Source organism: Grammomys surdaster, unplaced genomic scaffold (genome assembly GCF_004785775.1).
Source record: "Grammomys surdaster isolate TR1022 unplaced genomic scaffold, NIH_TR_1.0 63, whole genome shotgun sequence".
Classification (NCBI taxonomy): domain Eukaryota; kingdom Metazoa; phylum Chordata; class Mammalia; order Rodentia; family Muridae; genus Grammomys; species Grammomys surdaster.
Window position 1 is genome coordinate 30,833,603 of NW_021604565.1, and position 19,224 is coordinate 30,852,826.

Consider the following 19,224-nt stretch of genomic DNA (forward strand, 5'->3'; position numbering starts at 1 on the left):
CCCGCCCGCGGGCCCGCCCGCCCGCGCGCGCCGCCCCCCCGCGCCGCCCGCCCCCCGCCGCGCCAGGGAGGGAGGGAGGGAGGGAGGGAGGGCGGGAATGAAAGGGAGAGAAGGCAGAGTTGGGACAATGCTTTTGAAGATTTTCTTCAGAACACAAGGTGCAAAGGTTGCTAGCAGCAGAGCATTAGGGTAGATTTTCCTTACAACTATAAAACGAATCTCAAACCAACATTTTTTTTCAAGAGAATCTATAATATCTGGATCAATTATAACAAGAAAATAGCCTTTGTTAGGAAATACCCATTTGGTAGCTCTGAGGATGAAGGGATCCAACTGCTACTAGAATGTCACAGGTGTGAGAAAGCCATGGATCAGGCCAGTCCCTGCCATGTGCCTGTGTCAGAGAAGTAATGATGAAAGAAAGCCTCAGAGACGGGGATACTGACATTCGAATTTGTCTCATCGTGAAATTCTCATTGAGCGAGAAGGAAAAAGGGAAATTTGATTTTTTAACACATCAAGTGTGAATTATGTAATATTTATTATACTAAAGGCTCTTCCATCCAAAGGACAGCATACATGTAGATGATATGGATTTTTAAAACTCATTCCAATATTGGTACAATGATGTCTTAAAACAAAAAGCTATTTCTGGTGCTTAGTGTGTACACTAGTTACAAAAGGGTACTTTCCCCAATTGAATCCACTCAGAATACAAACACCTGCTGTATACATGTGTGCAAATCTTCTGGCTGGAGTATTGCATATAACCCTTCAGATTATTTTTATAAATATCTGTGTCAATATGGGGAAAGGCATTTTTTCGTAAAGTTCTTAATATAACACTCAACTACATGCAAAAAAAAAAAAGTGTAGAAACAGGTCCATTATAATGCAAGCAATTTTATAGGCGATTTATTGATCCCTGAAAAATATCTATCGTTTTAAAATTTGATTTCCCTCCAAAAACCATATGCTAAACAATTTTAAAAGCTTTGAGACCCAAATAAACCCAACACTCCAATTCTTAGAATTAGGACTTTGCACTGAAAATGTGGACATTCAGACTCAGCATGGTTTCAGTGTTTCTTGTTCAATATTAGTGGTAATTCAGAGACAGAATATGGAATTCCTCATCTGTGTCCTCTGCATTTATATGTAGGTGGGGTTTACTTTATACTGTCCATGTGTGTGAACAACACAGTATGCACAGGCTCTGGTTAACTATCCACACAAGGTGAAACTATGCCTATGGCTCCATTAGTACCTTCCAGTCAATCCGCTGGGCTCCAGCAGAGACACAGGCAAGTAGCTGAGCCCTGCAGATTCAACTAATACTAGTCTTGGATTCAGGCATTTTCTAAGGGACCACAGAGGAACTTCCTGCTCTGTTCATGCCCCTTCTCCCATCTTTCCAACTGAACACCAAACAAAAACTGCTAATTTATCTATCCAAATTATTTATCCAATCAATAAAGAGTTTGTTAATCTCCAGGAAACATATATAATCAATATTTATACATTCTGAAAAAGTTATAGGCAGAAACTCCTCAAAATCATATACTGAAGCCTAGTCTCCAAAATGATGATACTTGGACATAACTTCAATAAGGGTGTCAACTGTGGTTGTAAGGGTGGGAATTTAATCCAATAGCAGCACAGAGTCTTTTTTTTTTTTTTTTTTTGGTTTTTCAACACAAGGTTTCTCTGTGTAGCCCTGGCTGTCCTGGAACTCACTCTGTAGACCAGGATAGCCTCGAACTCAGAAATCCACCTGCCTCTGCTTCCCAAGTGCTGGGGGACTAAAGGCGTGCACCACCACTGCCCAGCCTCAGCACAGTGTCTAGACATCTCTGTATGCACAGGCGCCGAGTTCCATCAAGGAACAGATGTAGGCAGCCATCTGCAGGCTAGGGAGACAGCTTGCACAAAGAACACAACAGATTGATCTTGAACATCTTAGCTTTCAATGGAGAGAGAAATGAATTCCTAACCCACTCAATCTACACAATTTTGTTGTAATGCCTGCTTTACACACAGTCCACTCAAGTCTTGAAGCAAATAGGACAAACATGGATCCAGCCATGATGAGCAAGTCTGAGAGGAGAGCTTTTACTTATCCTGATCCACAGTCTCTTTTTTCACGTCCAGCTGCTGTAACATCTCAGGAAACAATTTTCTCCAATAGATAATAGGGGGGCGTGTGAGCTAGGGTGGGGGGAATAGGGAAGAATCGCTCTGTCTCCTTAGGGCAGCCTGTTCAGGGTCTCATGACTCACCCTGGAGTCTCACTAAACATCCTGAAGCAGAACTTCAGAACTTAAGTAGAGAAGAGCTACATGCTCTTAATTTCATGATCCGAGGAGCACCAGGATCTCCAATGTGGGCTGTATTCACCACAAAGGAGAGACATCTACATGGAATCAAATGATGTTCAGAGAATTGCCAGATGAGGAAAGGCCTTTTAACAATGGTAAAGACAACGCCACTTGCTCTTTAGATGTCTGTGGGATGGACAGGTAAGGGAAGCAACAACTTTGCATCTTTGGCCAACAACACTGTATGAACTGAAACCACCACATGATTAGAATTAAGAAGGTGTCAGCCCTGTGCTCCTTACAGTGATCGGATCACACCAGAACTATAGCAGCCCAATACACCTGAGTCTATGATTCCATTAATGTCCTCTCTGGATTTTGGCTTATCTAGAGGGAAGAATTCTGAGGATACATGGTTTCCCCTGGCAACTCAGATGAGGTAATACTTCCAGCAAGGTTGATGTTGCTTACAAGGCGCTCACTTGGTAAGTACTGTTGCTCATGTATCAGAACTGAAAACTGCTGGGCCAACATGTTTTGGGAGACAAAGTTGTTGTGTGCATGTCTCTCTCTCTGTGTGTGTGTCTGTGTGTGTTTGTGTGAACATGGTGGGTACACACATCTAAAAGCCAAGAGGACAACACAGTTTCTCCCCCCAGTAGTTTCCCCATTGATTCAGTGTCTCTTGGGATGTGGAGCTCATGATTTCTGTGAGACGAGCTGCCTAGCAAGCTCCCAAGAGTGCCTTGTCTCTGTTCATCATGGTACTGGGACCATAGGTGTGTAAGAGGCCATGCCTGGCTGTTCACATGGGGGTGGGGGGGTGAGGATCTGAACTCAGGTTCTCATGTTGCTTTTCCTCACTGAGCCATCTCCGAAACCCACAAAGTTGTCTTGATAATAAGGCTCACAGCTAATGAGTTATACCTTACCTCTCTTGAGGTAAGGCCCCTCCTCTGGTTCCTCGGGCATTATTACCAAGTCATAATTCTATTCTTTCATGATCACCATGTTTTAGACTCACCCACCAGAGCAGGAGCCTGCTCTGATGCCTCATTGATCCAATGATCTCAATACTCTTCCTGACACATGGTAGATGTAAGTTGGATACCAGCATAGATGCATGCTTTTCTAAATGTTTTTAAAATTCAAGTTTAATTTTGGAATGGAAACCATGCATGTACACAATTGATCAATTTTGAAATTGTTTCAAAATCTGGGCCCATTAAAGAGTTTCTCAATGGGAAACTTATTTGTAGACCACCCTTGGGAGCATATTGCCACAGCTAGATCTGGGGAACCGTGTGCCCAGTAAATGACAGTGGACATTAAGCCATTATTTGGAGACTGAAAAGGCGGGGCTGACATTTCTCTGCCTGAGTTATTTCTTATTCTGCCAGGAGCAGCACTTTTATACTCCCCCTAAGATTCTTCCCAAAGATACTTTTTCCTGTTCTGCAGTCTCAGGGGGACCCAGAAATAGCTACTATTTATCTTTCAATTATTTTACATTTTAGGTTATTTGTGTATCCTTAAAAATATGACCATCTGTTTCTTATCTGTAACAGGAACTAAACTATAGCAACCAAGGAAATGCTTCATCCTAAAAAGGTAACTCTTCTACCCAGCAAGAAAAACACACTGGCATCCTGAGATGGGCTTTCGGCTGCCATTCAGACACAATTTCCAAGATTCGTGTGAAACTGAGCAAGTTTGTTCCTTGTTTGTAAAATGCAGATGTGTATTCCCATGGTTGGAAGCCAAACCACAACCTCCTGCAGTATTTTACATTTTTATTAGTTAGAATATGAATAAATAACCATCCAACCAACAACAATACAAACTGAATAGGACAATATAACACTGTGGGGGAAGGGGCAAGAGAATGAAGCCTTAAGTAGGAAGAAACTCAGTGGAGAAGTTGGCCATATGGATTTAATCCCCAGATCTACTACTTACGAGCTGGCCAATTTCTTAAATTCTGCTTAGCTCAGTTCCTTCAACTCCAAAGCAAGAACAATAATCTTAAGTCACGTGAGGATTCAATAACATATGTGAATGTTGCATGTAGCCTTGGTTAGCACAGAATATATCCTAGTGGCCATCTGTACTGGCTAGTTTTATGACAACTTGACCCAAGCTAGAGGTCTCTGAAAGGAGGAAACATTAATTAAGAAAATGTTTCCATAAGATCCACCTGTGGGGCATCTTCTTAATTAGTGACTGATAGAGGAGGACTCAGCCCACTACCGGTGGTACCATTCCTGGGCTGGTGGTCCTAGGTTCTATAAAAAAGCAAGCCGAGCAAGCCATGAGGATCAAGCCAGTAGGCAGCATCCCTCCATGGTCTCTTCATCAGCTCCTGCCTCCAGGATCCTGCCCTCTTTGAGTTCCCATCCTGACTTTCTTCAGTGATGAACAGTACTGTGGAAGTACAACTGAAGTAAACCCGTTCCTCCCTGAGTGTCTTTGGTCAAGGTGTCTCATCACAGCAACAGTAACCCTGACTAGGGCACCATCATTATCATTATAATGTAACTTAGATGAGGCTAGGACTGTTTGTGTGGTCGCTCCCTGATGTTTCCTTAGCGTTCAGAACAGTTCCAGGTGAGAGTAGACCTCAGTGAATATTTACTAACTATGGCTAAAGGAAGAGCCAGATTATCGAGTAACCACCCACATAAGAAGTTGTGGCTAATGGCAGCAGCTATACACCAATTCCCCTGCCCTCAGCCCCTCAACCACCTAAAGCAGAAATAGCAAATCACAATCTAAAGTACTTGGCTTGTACTCACTGAAAAGGGAGTATGGACTTAAAGGTAATGAGAATGAATTAGTTCCCTAGGAAGTCTGACAGCCACTTCTGCTTTTTCCCTTTAAGTCTATCTTTAGCAACTAGTGTTTTTAGTAGTAACTTGCTGGCTTAGGGAATTGAAAATGATCATTTTGGTTGACACAGGGGGTAGAACTTAACTTTTTTTTTTTCTTCAAAAACATGAAAGTCATTAAGAGTTTCCATTCAGTGATATGGTTTCTCTACACAGAACTATATAGAAAATGGGTCCCCGTGAGAGACTTAAAATGATATTTTAAAATTGTCATATAACCCAGGACTGGAGCAGTTCATCAGTCACTGGTAATTAAAACAGTTGCTGTGCAAGCAGAGTGTCCTGAGCTGGAGCCCCAGGGCCAAGTAAAAGTCAATGTGGTTCATGTTTATAGTCCCACCACTGGAGAGGTGGGGACAGGAGAGTCCCTGTGGCTTGCTGGCCAGACACTGTAGCTACACCTCTGAGATCCAAGCTCAGTAAGAGACACTGTCTCAAAAAAAAAATCAAGTGTAACACAATGAAGGAGATACTGGATGTTCACCTTTGTCCTTCACAAACCAGTACCCACATATTCATTTGTACTTGCCTGTTCACACACAGAGGCTATTTCACATGCCCAAAGTGTAGCTTATATGACACTTAGACCAGCTGCAGGATGAAAGCACTTTCAGGTCCAATCTTTTATTCAATATTTAGAGGAACTCACTTTAGAATACTTGTTCTTTCAGGAGACCATGGCAAGTGCTTCTCCTTCAGTCAATAAGAGATAAACTAGGCTACATAATCATTTCTGAGTCCTCACGTATGGCTCCTAGCCTGGCTGCATTTTGAGAAAAACAAATAAACAAGCAAGCAAAAAAACCTGTCTCACAAGGGATACTTCTACACAAATTTAATTCCGGATAGGTGTTAGAGAATGTTGCATAAAATGTTCCATGTACAAATATTATTATTAATATCCTTAATTAACACAACAACAGTTGCAGCACACAGATTCAGCCAAATTAGGAAAATTACATATTAGGTAACTTTGTTGCTAAGCAATATTACATACTCATTTTACTTAATTGCTGTAATTAGCATCTCCCAACAGATGCCACAGTGCAAACCAAGGAGAGAGAGGGAGGGGGACACAGGAAGGAAAGAGGCTGGAAGGAGGAGGGTGGAGGGAAAATAGAGGAAGGAGCAAGCAAGAAGGAGGAGGGAAGGAAAAGACAGGAAGAAAGAGCCACTTGAATCTTCTAAAGTTCCTGTTGACCCCAAATACTTTCACTCACTGTTCACCCCAGTGGGGCCCAGCAGTCCTCAGACATCTCAGAAACATACAATCACTAACACGTATTGAACAGTTAGGTGTGATCTTCCTTTCCCCCAGCCAGGAATAGCTAATTAGTTGGCTATGTTTTTACTTTCTAAATTCCTTTCATCTGAATATGGTGGGGAAAGTCACTCAGGTGCCCATCTTCTAGTAAGTGTGCTGTACCGAGTGATCCTGACTAGCCACGGATATGAGTGGAACAGAGGAGAATGAACAGGGTGGGAGTTTGGAGCCCATTCTTGACTATTTCCTGGTATGAACCAAGTGGAGATGGTTGATGTCCTCCATTCTTCTCTCACTTGCCCATGGTCTATCACAACCAGCTTTCAGAGGCAGTACAGAAAGAGAGACAGTGATACTCAATACATAGATGCTTTCACCAATGGACCTGAATCTACAATACCTTTCTGGACATGGTATTTTGGGGATCACTTAAATAAAAAGTCTATGTGTAATCAATTAAATGCCCAGGAACCCATATTTACAGTCTAAAATCTGAACCTTGTTCTATAAGCCCACAGGGACCATTCTTTTTTTATTCTGCTAGAAAAGGAGGCCAAACTCAAGAACATCAGATATAGACAGAGAAGAAAATAAAAAGGAAGAAGTGAAGTGACTTCAGGTCATCTGTGGGTTTCTTTTATTCATTTTATGTTCCTAACCATATCTAAGCAAGACTTGTAACTTGATGGATAGTCTCATTTATATTCATTCAAAGCCTTAAGAAACTGTCCTCTGAAGCTAATTGTCCTTTTATTATCTAGAACTGTTAGAACTGCATGTTTCATGACATCCTATGCAACTGCTAGTCATCTCTTAATAGTCCCCTATCCCACCTCTGTTCTAATGAGTTCATCATGTGCCATGGCATGCATTGAATACACTTTCCAAAGAGATCTTATGAGAACATCTCCATGTAAGGCAAAGCTAATCAAAATCAGATCTGTTCTCCTGGAGGAAATGAACCATGTATGATCACCTGAGCAAACGGCTCTTACAGCGCCTGGTTTTCTCTCTCCCACATTTTCATCTTTCAAAAATTCTGCTTGTCTCTTTCTACAGTGTTGGTTTCTGAGCATGCATGGCCTCAGAAGAAGTCACCCATTGGCCACCTTACCTGCATTATTGTGGCATGCCACATTCAGAGCGGGCACTGTGATATGAGTGATCTTCCCATATGTTATGCCCTCTACAGGCCAGCCTATGACTCTTCTTAGCCCTGGTCTTCATATCTCAGTGATACTAAGCCACCAGGCATCTTTGATGCAACACTGTGTTTTCTTTAGAATGATGTGGGGCAACCTACTTTTCAGCCATTTGTACTTTCATCTGAGGTATATTTCCAGATCCAAACAATTGCTAGCGTTTACTGAGCACTCATTTGGCATAACTTGTTCCTTTTTTTCCCTTTCTTTTTTTCCAGTTTTTTGGGTTTTTTTTTTTCTGAGACAGAATTTTCTGTGCAGCTATGGATGTCTTAGCACTCACTCTATAGACTAGGCTGGCCTCTAATTCAGAGATCTGCCTGCTTCTGTATCCTTAGTGCTGGAATTAAAGGTGAGCACTACAACTGCAGGCATAGAATGTCTTATGCTTCACAATTATGTTTATAATATCATTTAGTCTAAGCAATAATTGTAGGAACCAGAAGATGCTACTGTCCCATTACACAGATGAAGAAAGTTGAATGTTGAGATACAATGATAATTTCTCTAAATTCATATTATAAATGAGTCTCCAGATTCATTCAATCAACTCCTCGTTTGTCTAATGCCAAAGATGATTAGCACTTTCAAAGCCATGATCATGAGCTGGAAGCTAACCTGAGATAAATAGTAAACTCCCTGACTGCCCTGAGGAGCACATAGTTTAGTAGGCAGGAGGACAGGGGCCAGGAATCAAAGAGAGAGTGCTAGGCTGAGAAGGAGTGGCAGTGTGGAGGTGGTACACCTCACATGATGATTTGTCTGAGTACAACCTATGTCCTAGAGCCTTGAAACCTTTCATGCCACCTCAGGGCAGGCCTGTGGAATAGGTCCACATTCCCGAAGAGTGAGAATGCCTTCTGGGCTGAGTATAAACACCACAGCCTGTTTCTAATTTAACATTTAACAAGTGCAATTGGTCATATTCTCCAGGGGCAAGAGAGTCTAAATTTGTGAAGGCTGGCCTGAGGCTTTGACTACTTTTAGCAGTTAGAAACCAGGTTCATTCCTAAGGCACCTGAACGCTTGGTATCAGAAGTTCCATGATCCTGGCTGCCAGGCTGCATGAAAATCGAGCAGTGCACATTCATCGTTTCCTCTGCTGCTTGCCCTCCACCGTCTGTGAGGCCCACAAGTCAGTGTGAGACGCGTAGCAACCTCGTCCTCTTTGTAAGCTTTGTGTTTCTGAACAGTCATCAACCACTGGGACTGGGCGAGCAGAATTTCTTCATTAAAACTCTAGAATTTTAGAAAAATTGTAACTTTAATCCTCATATACGTTATGTATATACATAACGTATGTCTGGGCCTTGAAATCAACAATATCAAAAGCGACCCAATTAAATAAATCCTTTGGCGACTCTCGTGACTTAGCAATTAGGATAATAATTAAAAAAAATGATGATGTTGATGATAATATCCCCAACACTCCTACTTCATGTGGGTAAGTGGACTTTTTGGAAAATATTCAGCAATCTCAAACAAACTTCAGCTAAGCAAAATATGTTTTCCCAGGGATTCATAAAAAGTACAGGGGCGAAAACAGCTAATTTAACAGCATGTTTGAAGATGTCCTGAGTTTGCCCTTGTAAATCAGAAGTGTCTTGTAAACTGGAAATCCCAGAGCCCAGAGAGGCCACAGGAACTTGTCAGTAGGAGAGATGCTTGCAAACTTCTGTGTGTGGCAATGGACATCAAGAATATACTGTGAGCAAATGTGATATCACTAGTATGAAAAACAATCAAATTTTATATTTAATATGTTCATATTCATATGTACATAATGTATGTCTGGGCCTTGAAATAAATAATAACGAAAGAGACTCAATTAAATAAATCAGCTCTGAAGTGGGTGAAGAAGGATCTCAATTTAGAGAGAACCCTTTCATATTGGCTGTGGTGCAGCCAATGTCATCCCTCTGTGTGTAAAGGAACACAGCACCTGTGACAATCCAAACAAAGCTCCCCAGCTCTGCTAAGGGGAAAGAAGGAGGAGCCTCACAGGTGGCTTAAACCAGACATTACATTAAATAAGGCTGTTCAGGTCATTGCTCTGAGCAAAGTGGTGAGTGAATGATTGTGTACCGTCCTTGGCTCATATGCTAACGTCTTCACCACCCTTCTTTGACCACATTTTGAATTAGGACCTCTATGGCACTGATTCAGGTAATTGTGGTCATAAAGATGGGGCCCCAATCTTGCATGAATAGTGTCCTCCTATGGGGAGACACTGAAGAACTGGCATTTTCTCCAGACATATTCAAAAAGGGGGGTCATGTGAGGATCCTGAAGGGAGGTATCTGTTCTAAACCATCAAGAGGACTATCACCAGAAACGACGATCCTGGGACCCACACCCTGGACTCTCAGCCTCTAAAGTTCTAGGAGAACGAGTTCCTATCATTTATTTTCGCCAGACTAACTGCAGGTGAATGCTGCAGGTATCTCAGACTCTAAACTCAACACCGTGAGCACTGACATAATGCCACAGTAGACAATCCCAACTTGTGATCATGACATTGTTTCATGTGCAAACTGTTGTATGGAGTTTAGACCATGTGAATAAGATGCATGTATAACATAAATAAATTTTCTCTGTGTGTTAGGTCTTCCTCTCCCAAATGTCTCATTACCTATACATAAATGTTACATATTCTAAGAAAAATTCAAAACGTATTTCACATAACAAACTGTCAATGTGCATCTTGTTTTCACTCAACACGTATCTTGTTTCAATATAATACATTAATTATATTGTCACTTTCATACTGTGATAAACATTATTTACCCATGTTTTTTCTTTCTTCTTTGCAAAGGGAAGTGAGATCAGAAAGAAGTAACCACCTCATTGCCATGTGGACTTCATTTAATTTTTTGTTTGTTTGTTTTTTTGAGACATGGTTTCTCTGTATAGACCTGGCTGTCCTGGAACTCACTCTGTAGACCAGGCTGGACTTGAACTCAGAAATCCACCTGCCTCTGCTTCCCGAGTGCTGGGATTAAAGACGTGCACCACCACTGCCCCAGCACCATGTAGTCTTTAAATTACGCTTTATGATGAATCAGAACTCAGCATATATATATATATATGCTTACGAAAGTAAATTTAAAAGAAAATTTCATTATGCATTTATTTCCCATTACCATGCAAAAAATGGGCTTCCTTTAAGCCATCGCATGCATGCCCCCAAGAATTGCTCATAATCACACACGTTGTTCCTCTACTTCATTCTCTTCTCTCTCTGACTGTCCACCTCCCCACCTTCTTTTTCTTTCCCTGCATGTGAGGGGTTAAGGAAATATTTTGAGATGTTCTGTTGGCTTAGTTCTACTTTTTACTTCCTTGATAGTTAGCCTTTAAAAATGTCTTGGATTGTGCTATGGTGCCCACCTGAAAAATTTAGTCGGTCCCACATTTGCAGTGTTTTAAAGAGGTAGCAATGTGTTTGTGAACACCATGTAGAGAAAGGGATAAGACATTATTTGAGCACTTACCATGAGTCAATCTTACTCTAAGAAGTTTACATTGATGTAATAATTATTGTCACAACCAAATCAGATAGGTGTAGACAGCGCCTCACTAATTATAGATGAGCAATATGAGGTAAAAAGACAGCAAACTTGCCTCAGATTGCAAAGCTGGCATTTGGAGATAAGTTGTAAGCTTGAAGAATCGGTGACCTGGGAGGAATATTTCTGTGATGAGATGATACATATCAATTCACAGAGAACCAAGGAAGACTGCAAATACCAACAGAAACCTTCCTGATACTATCCACAAGTATGTGCTGATTTCACAGTGGGACAGGAGGCACCACTTTCTTTCATTATTTGATGAGATTTAGGGACAGAAAGTGCAGGAATTATGTTGTCATGAGAGCTCCTAATTAAGGACATACTGTGACCAGCGACCTCATGCTCTCCTCATCCTGCTCTTCCCTCATGATAGACTATATGATCTCAAACCAGAATCCCAAAGAAACCATTTTTATGTGATACTTGGTCACAAGAAGAAAGAAGTATCTGATGCAGGAGGTAACAAATGATGTAGTTGATGAATAAGAGGTTAGGGAAGCAGTCTACATTTCCATGATTCTGCCAAGAAACTGAGAGTGTTGGCTTAGCCTCCCATCTCAGAGGCCAGCTTTGTGTGCAATCAGAGAACAGCTCCAGTTACAGTTGAAGGAACCCTGCCTTCTATGGCTAATTTGGAAGCCCTGCATAGATCGACATGGAGGCACACTCTCCTGACTCAATAGGCTGGGAAAAGGGCTTTGTTTTCATTGTCTAGTCTATCAAAGTCTTCACACAGTGTTTCCAAGGAAAAGCTGAACAGGATAAATGGCCTACTGTGTCTGGTATCCAAGGTAAAAGTCTATTAAAAACCTATTTCTCCAAAGCACATTATCTCATGGGCTTTAGAGCAAAGACATCCCACTGAGTGTATTTAACAAATGATGGCTCTGGGAGACAGGAGGGTTGGTTAGCCTCGAGGTAGGCACTGTTCTGGAAAGAGAGAGAGACTGAAATGAAGATTTCTTGCTCTTACATTTCTAGACCACCACTCAGGAGCACATAGTGAATTGCCTGCTAGCTGGAGGGGATGAGGTGAGAATGAACAGCTGAGTCATCTGAATATTCTGAGCTTCCTAACTGTCAGATGGAGTTCAGAGTAATACCCATGGCCCGGACTTTATCCTTACATGTAGGTCGGTCTTGTGCATGTACAGCATGAATTTCACTTTGTAGCTCAATGGTTAGCCTGTGTTGTTTGGGAGGATGATGGTGAATTGAGAAAGCATGTCCTGCCTTCAGCTATCCTTTAAGATTAGTAGTAAACACTAATATTTTTATATTGTGTTGTGTTCTAACCAGCTACATGTATGTACTTGAAGGAGACTTCCGTTTTCATTTTCATTTTCATTTTCACATCAAATAAAGGTTTATGGCTTTAGATTTCTTTATGTGCTTTGCCCACAAACTCTCCTTGGCATGCCTGTTACCTGTACACCTACATTAACATATTTTTGGCTTGCTGCCCTGGAAGATTCTCATATCCCATTCTATGTTTGTGAGCTGACATCTCTCCTTCTGGAGACTTTGCTTTTAAGGGTCATCTGTCAGCTGTTAGTTTCTTTAGCAATAGCCCTGAGCCTGGAGCTACTGAGCCTGCTTGTGCAGTCAGTGTTAAGACCCCAAAGATATAACTATCCAGCATCTTTAGCTGCTGAAAGAGGGCCAATCGGCTAACTGAGTGAGGTTGAGACAGACTCTGAAGGAATCATGTACTGGTGATTCTCAACTTATGATGAGATTGAATATTGATAAACCTAACACACCTCCAAAATATCATCTACAACTCACTAAATATACTTACCATATTTAACACCACATTTAACTTAGCAACATAGGACACCATAGAATATGAGTTGTTTATACTAAGGTACAACATTTCTGCATTATTATAATGTTAAAAAGTCAGAGGCTGATTTATAATAAGTCAGGCACTGTGTGTATAACAGTGCATGTGCTGTAGGAAGCACTGGCAGATAAAGCTTTTGGTAGTTGGGGGAACATTCTGGACATTTGCTGTCTATCATGCTAGCCACTAGCTATCAGGAGCCATCTAGGAGAGGCCAAAGCTAGCAGGTAACTTTCCTGGAGGTGTCACCATTTTTGCATGGCTTATGTTGGGTGAGCTCTGAGAGGCAAGGTCCCAAGAGACTTCATCTCAGGATTGCTTCTTACAGCTGATATGTCTTTTCCTGTTACTATTACATAGTGTAATGATTTCTGGGCATTAGCCCACCCTATTGTCCAGATTTCCTGCAGATCAACATAAACATACATTTATGAATTAATGCTTTTTAGATGAATTTATGATTTTATAGAATTCCTGTTTTGATTCAAATAATTTTAGGAAGACAGTTTAAAGAGAGGGTTTTAGTTGCATTTCTAGAAAGATATAATAAAGTTAGAATCAAGAATAGAATGTGCCCACTCTTCATAAGATAGAATATTAAAGGTTGCATGATAAGGAATACAATGAGCTTTCATAATTACACTAAGAAGAGACATAGGTTTGGGATAAATTTATGATCAAGGAAAAACATTTATTCTAGGTCAGATCCAAGGATGAAGCCACAAGTGTGCACTATGATATAATGTGAGGCCATGTGAAACTGTTGCTTTGAACTTATAATGAGCTTATAGAATGAAGCACTGCTTTGAACGTAATATTAACATCTTTCTGTAACTCCCCTTTTGTGTAATATTTTATCTATGAGGTAATTCTCTTTTATGTAGAGAACTTTTTGTCTAAAAGCTATAAAAAAGCTAAAAGCAATAATAAAAGTTGGTGTAGCCATTTCTGCTACATCCAGAATGTATGTGCTTGAATTCTCCCTTTCTTCCTTTCCTTTTCTCTCTGGTTCACAATGAGTTAATAAGCTCTAAAACTCTTGCCTGGCCAGCCTGGGCAAGAAAGAAAGGAACTCTAACAATTAATTCTTCACTTAATTCCCTGCTGCTGCCAGCAGAAATTAATTACCTAATGTCTATCTATCTATACATAAGACTATGTCTATACATGTACACTTAAGAGTTGAAAGAGTTCAGAGTTTGTCGCTGGGCATTCTTGCCTGTCCCAGATAATTAAGTTCTGTTCTATCAGTAATATTGACTCCATAAACCAGCTGTCACTGTCACTGGGCTCATATGCTGCCAGCATGAACTCAATTGCCAGTGCCATACTCCTTTTTGCCACCTGACTTGGTTAATCCTCTGATGTCAAATCTGGCTCTGGACAACTAGCCACATATTGCTGTTGAGTACTTGAATGCATTCAATAAGACAGAAAATACACTTTTAGTTTTATTTACATTCAATTTGCTGAAGGAAGAGTACGTGGTTAGTGGGTGCCATGTTGGAGAATGAAGAGTTCTCTGCAGAGTCAGATGGAAGCTCCAAAACTATGACCTTGGTTGTTTCTGGCTCATCTCATTCCTCCTTTCTTGTCCTCTTAAAAGTGTCTGCTTAATATTTCATTTCCCTTCAGTCATTATCCTCTGTTCCACCTCTAGGGAGCAGGCCAAAGTGTAGCCTTTCTAGGTCTTCCAAGTTCATCAAGTCACATTATTGCTTTGATTGGTTACCTTATGGAAGAGTTGAAAGTAACCTCATAGAAAGGCCTATGTCTTCCAGAAACTCAAGACGTTGCCATTATAGAAATATGGCTTAATTTTTATCTATTTATTTCCCTTTTATTCATCATGGAATTGGAACCATGTATGAATTAAGCAGATACCCCTCGACCATTGTGATTTTTATACCAATGGTAAGAATATCTACTCTGATCATGGTCGTGATTGTTACTACCTCCCAAGACCCTCAGTGGTCTCCAGGGCTCAGGCTGATGATAGAACACAAGCATAGTGAATAGGCTAACCTGAGCCAATCTCTACAGGCACCAGGATATGGTTCCCTTCTGACCAAGCGTTAACTTCCTCACCCTTCTGAGCCCTGGGTTGAGGCATTGTACCACAGCCTCAACAGATGAAAGAGCTCAGGAAAGGATTTATGCCAAGTGTTGGACACCTGGTCAGGACAGCTACTGATTCTCACGTCCTTGATCTACACGATCATGTCTGGGTTCTGACCCCACCACACTAAACTATATAGGAAACAAAGGGCTCTGTGGGTATATTTCTCTTCTTCCTGGGAAGCCTTGCTCCCCTACTCTGGTTTCCACCACCATTTTCTGGAGAGTTCTCACTCCAGCTTCAATTCAAGCATTATTCTTCAGTCCCTCGTCCAGGCAGTAGTCAACATTTTGTTCTCGTTGTATTTGGCATAAATAGTTCCTTAGCTGTTGGTGTCCATCAATGTATTTGTTCTTGGGATTTGAACTTTATTTCATCGCTTTAGCCTTCATCATGATTATAACTTCTGGCATGTAGCACATGAATGGTGAATGCTGAGGAATGAATGAATGAATGATAACATAGTCTCCATTGCTCACCATTCCCAGAGGCTGTGAAGAGGAACCTGAGAATGAGCTGGAGTTAGTTTTATCTCCATGGTTCCCAGAGGTTACCTGGAAACTATTCTATTTCTATTTTCATTCCTGACAAGTGCTACGGGAGGCACCAGCTCAGTATCCCCTCTGAGTAATTGGAACCATGTATATGTGCTAATCTTTGTTTAGTTTTCGTTTCAGGAACTCCTTGTTATATTAACACGAGTGTTGTGGATATAAATCACATAGGGAAGGTGACCAGCCTGAGTTAGCATGGCATATCCCCACCTCTGTGTAAACATGTTAAGATGGTTACTCTGCCCTGTTATAATGTTGTACTGTACCTGAAGAATTAAATTTTGCCACAAATTTTGAAGCATGGAAGATCCAATCCATTTTTTTTTTTATATTTATACTGATGTAGAGATGGCTCCTCTTCCTTGAAAATCTCCCTGAAATTTACTGGGGGACTCAACATTTCTATTTCAAGTCAGCTTTGCTGGTGCCTACGATGAACTACAGCAGGAAGTCAGAAGAATTTCAACGCTGTTAAGTGTTGTCATTGTGGACTATTGTTACAGCCTATTCAACTGCCTCTGGTTCTCTTTCCTGTGACCAAGCTTTGATTATAATTGTTGTTAGGAGTAGGGACTTGTGTGTCTACCTCAAGACAGATGCCTAAATTATAGGTGCACTCTGATGAGTCTGCTGGACCAAACTCCAAAAGGAACCTTCCTCACATTGTCCAACTCAACAGAAAAGCAAGGGTTCTTATTGATAGACTACATCAGGAAGGTGAAAATTCTATTTACATGCCCACCTTCTAAGAAAAATCACAGTGGCATAGATAGGATTCGATTAGGACAGCTCACTGTTATAAACCACACAGAGAAAGGGTCAGAAGCTGAGGCCAGGCCTGGGAATGTTCAACTACTTCAAGACAATGTTCAAGTTTAATTCACTATTTCCTAAGGACGCAGACCTTTAAGGAAGAGGACACAACTATGATGCACTCCGATTGTATTTTATGACATGGCTGATAGCAATACTACTGCAATGAACATGGAGGATAGCTATCTCTTTGAGATACCAGGTTTAATTCCTTTCAATGTATCTCCAGACATGAGACTGTTAAGGCAAATAGTAATTTTATATTAACAGTTGGAGGACTCTCTACACTGTATTTCATAGTGGCTACCTCACTTTATAATCTCAACCATGGTGGACAAGGGTTCTTAAACCAGCATTTTAAAAAATTATGTTTTTTTGAGTCCTGAGGGCAGCAGAAGACACCTAGTGCCCCACCGTGGCTTCCTGGGGCAGGGCTGCAGCCACCACTATAAAGAACAAATATCTGATGGAGAGATAGAATAGATAGAAAAATGGAGTGGTGCATGCACTATGGAGAGAGGCAGAACTGGAGATGAGATGGCAGTGAAGGTGAGAGAGAGGGCTGAGATTGACAAGGTGTCATCACCTAGTAGGGTGGAGTACAGGAGCCCAGAACTTATGCAGATGCAGACTTGGAGTCTCAATCCCAGAACCTGCCTCCTGGCTTCAACATCCTTCTGGCTCTGGGCAATGAAGGAGGCTTGAGATGAGGAAAGTTTCACTTTCGGAATTGGACTTCCTCAAAGGACCACTATAGTTCGTGATGTCACAGGAGGCCAAGTTGGTGACTGTGGCCCATGCTGCTGCCCCAGACCATAACGAAGCTCGAGATCCATGTGGAGGTATGTGGTCTGTGCCACTAAATACCACCTGGGTAATGTCCTCAGGCTTTGTTGCCAGGGAATGGGGGCGACACATGTGATGTGAATGGCATGTATAGCCATCTGAGGTCACATTGAGTCCTGTGGTTCTGAGTGGCTGCTGAAGGTCATGAGTGGGTTGGTGGTCTTGATATGACCAAGGGCCAAGTTGATGTCTGTGGCCTGTGTTATCACCGAAGGCCATGCTGTCCATAGTCCATGTCTGTGGTCTGGGCTATGACTTGAGGCCATGTTAACATCCGTGGACTTTGCTAAACTGGCCCCTCACCTCATTAGCAGCAAGGTGGGGGTGGCATAGGTGAGGAAGTGCTGACCCACTCTTTGCCACCACCAGACTCTGCAGAGCTGATGGCATCTGGTGGGGGTGCAGATAAAGGCTAGCTTTCCCTTGCGGGGCTGGACATTAGGAGTTTGACCATGCTCCAGAGAGTAATATATGGACCACACAAAATAGACTTCTTTTTTAAAAAGTCTTTTCCCTTTTCCTTCCTTTTTTGGGGGGGTGGGGGGGGGCTCATGGAAGATGGGGTGTGAACATGGGAAGACAGGGAGGTGAGCATGATAAGGGTACCTGATATGAGATTCTCAAATAGTCAATATAATAATACAAAAATATCATTTTTATTTTATACTTTTAAATAAGTCATGCAAAAGATTTGATGGAATAATGTGTTTCTATGATTTGCATTTGCCCAAGGATTAGTGATGTTGAGCTGTTTTTACATAGACATATTGCTTATTTGTTGTCTTCTGACAAATTTGTCTTTGAGTCCATAGCCCATTGTCTAAGCAAGATTGTGTGTGTGTGTGTGTGTGTGTGTGTGTGTGTGTGGTTGTTGTTGTTAAGATTTAGGACCTTCTTGTATATTCTGAATTCTGAATCAGCTATGTGGCCTTCACATCTTTCCCACATTCTGTAGCATCCTCTTTCATTGTTTTCTTTGCTGTGAAGAAGTCCTTTAGTTTGCTGTAATCCTGTTTATCACTTTTCGCTTTTTGTTGTTTGTGCTTGTTTGCGTCATTTCCAAACAAAATCATTGCTAAGTTCAATGTCATGATGGTGTCCTTCTAGGATTTCCTTGATTTCAGATGCTATGCTAAAATATGTTTCTAATATATTTTGAGTTGATTTTTTCCTATGTAGTTTCAAATAATAAACCAGTTTTGTTTGCACATGGATACCCAGTTCTCCCAGCACCATTTACTGATGTGACTATGCTTTCCTCATATGTCTTCTCTTCTTGGAACCTTTGTCAAGGATCAGTTGACAGTACCTGGGTGGATCTATTTCTGAACTTCCCATTGTCTTCCGTGACTATGCACATTATTGTATCAGTATAATTTGCTTTTGGTCTCCACTGGCTTAGTTTTGTACTTGGAATCAGCGAATATGAGGCCTCCAACTTCTCCTCTGAAAGGAAAATGAAATGTGGCCTGGTGTGTGCATGTGTGTATAGTTGAAGTTATTCTGTTTTTTTAAAAAAGGAAAGTTCAGCTAAGTAAAATAAGTCAGAAAGAGAAGGACAAATACTGTGTGGTTCAACTTAAATTGAAGAGTTTAAATTGTCAAACTCATAGTAATAGAGACTTTCATGTTTGTTGCCAGGAGCTGAGCTGAGGAAGAAACTGGTAGGTGTTAGCCAAAGGATACAATGTTTTCATCTGGTGAAATAAAGAGGGCAGGAGGAACTTCCTGAAGGTGATGAATGCACAATATTGTGTTGATTGTGGAGACACTTTTGTAGATGTGAACATCCCTCTGCA

At 41.3% G+C, this 19,224-nt stretch overlaps 1 protein-coding gene across 1 annotated transcript in view; it reads right to left on the reverse strand.

Moving 5' to 3' along the window:
* Sntb1 (syntrophin beta 1) overlaps positions 1-19,224 on the reverse strand; it is a 242,061-nt gene that overhangs the window by 13,222 nt on the left and 209,615 nt on the right. The gene's annotated exons all lie outside the window — the stretch shown is intronic.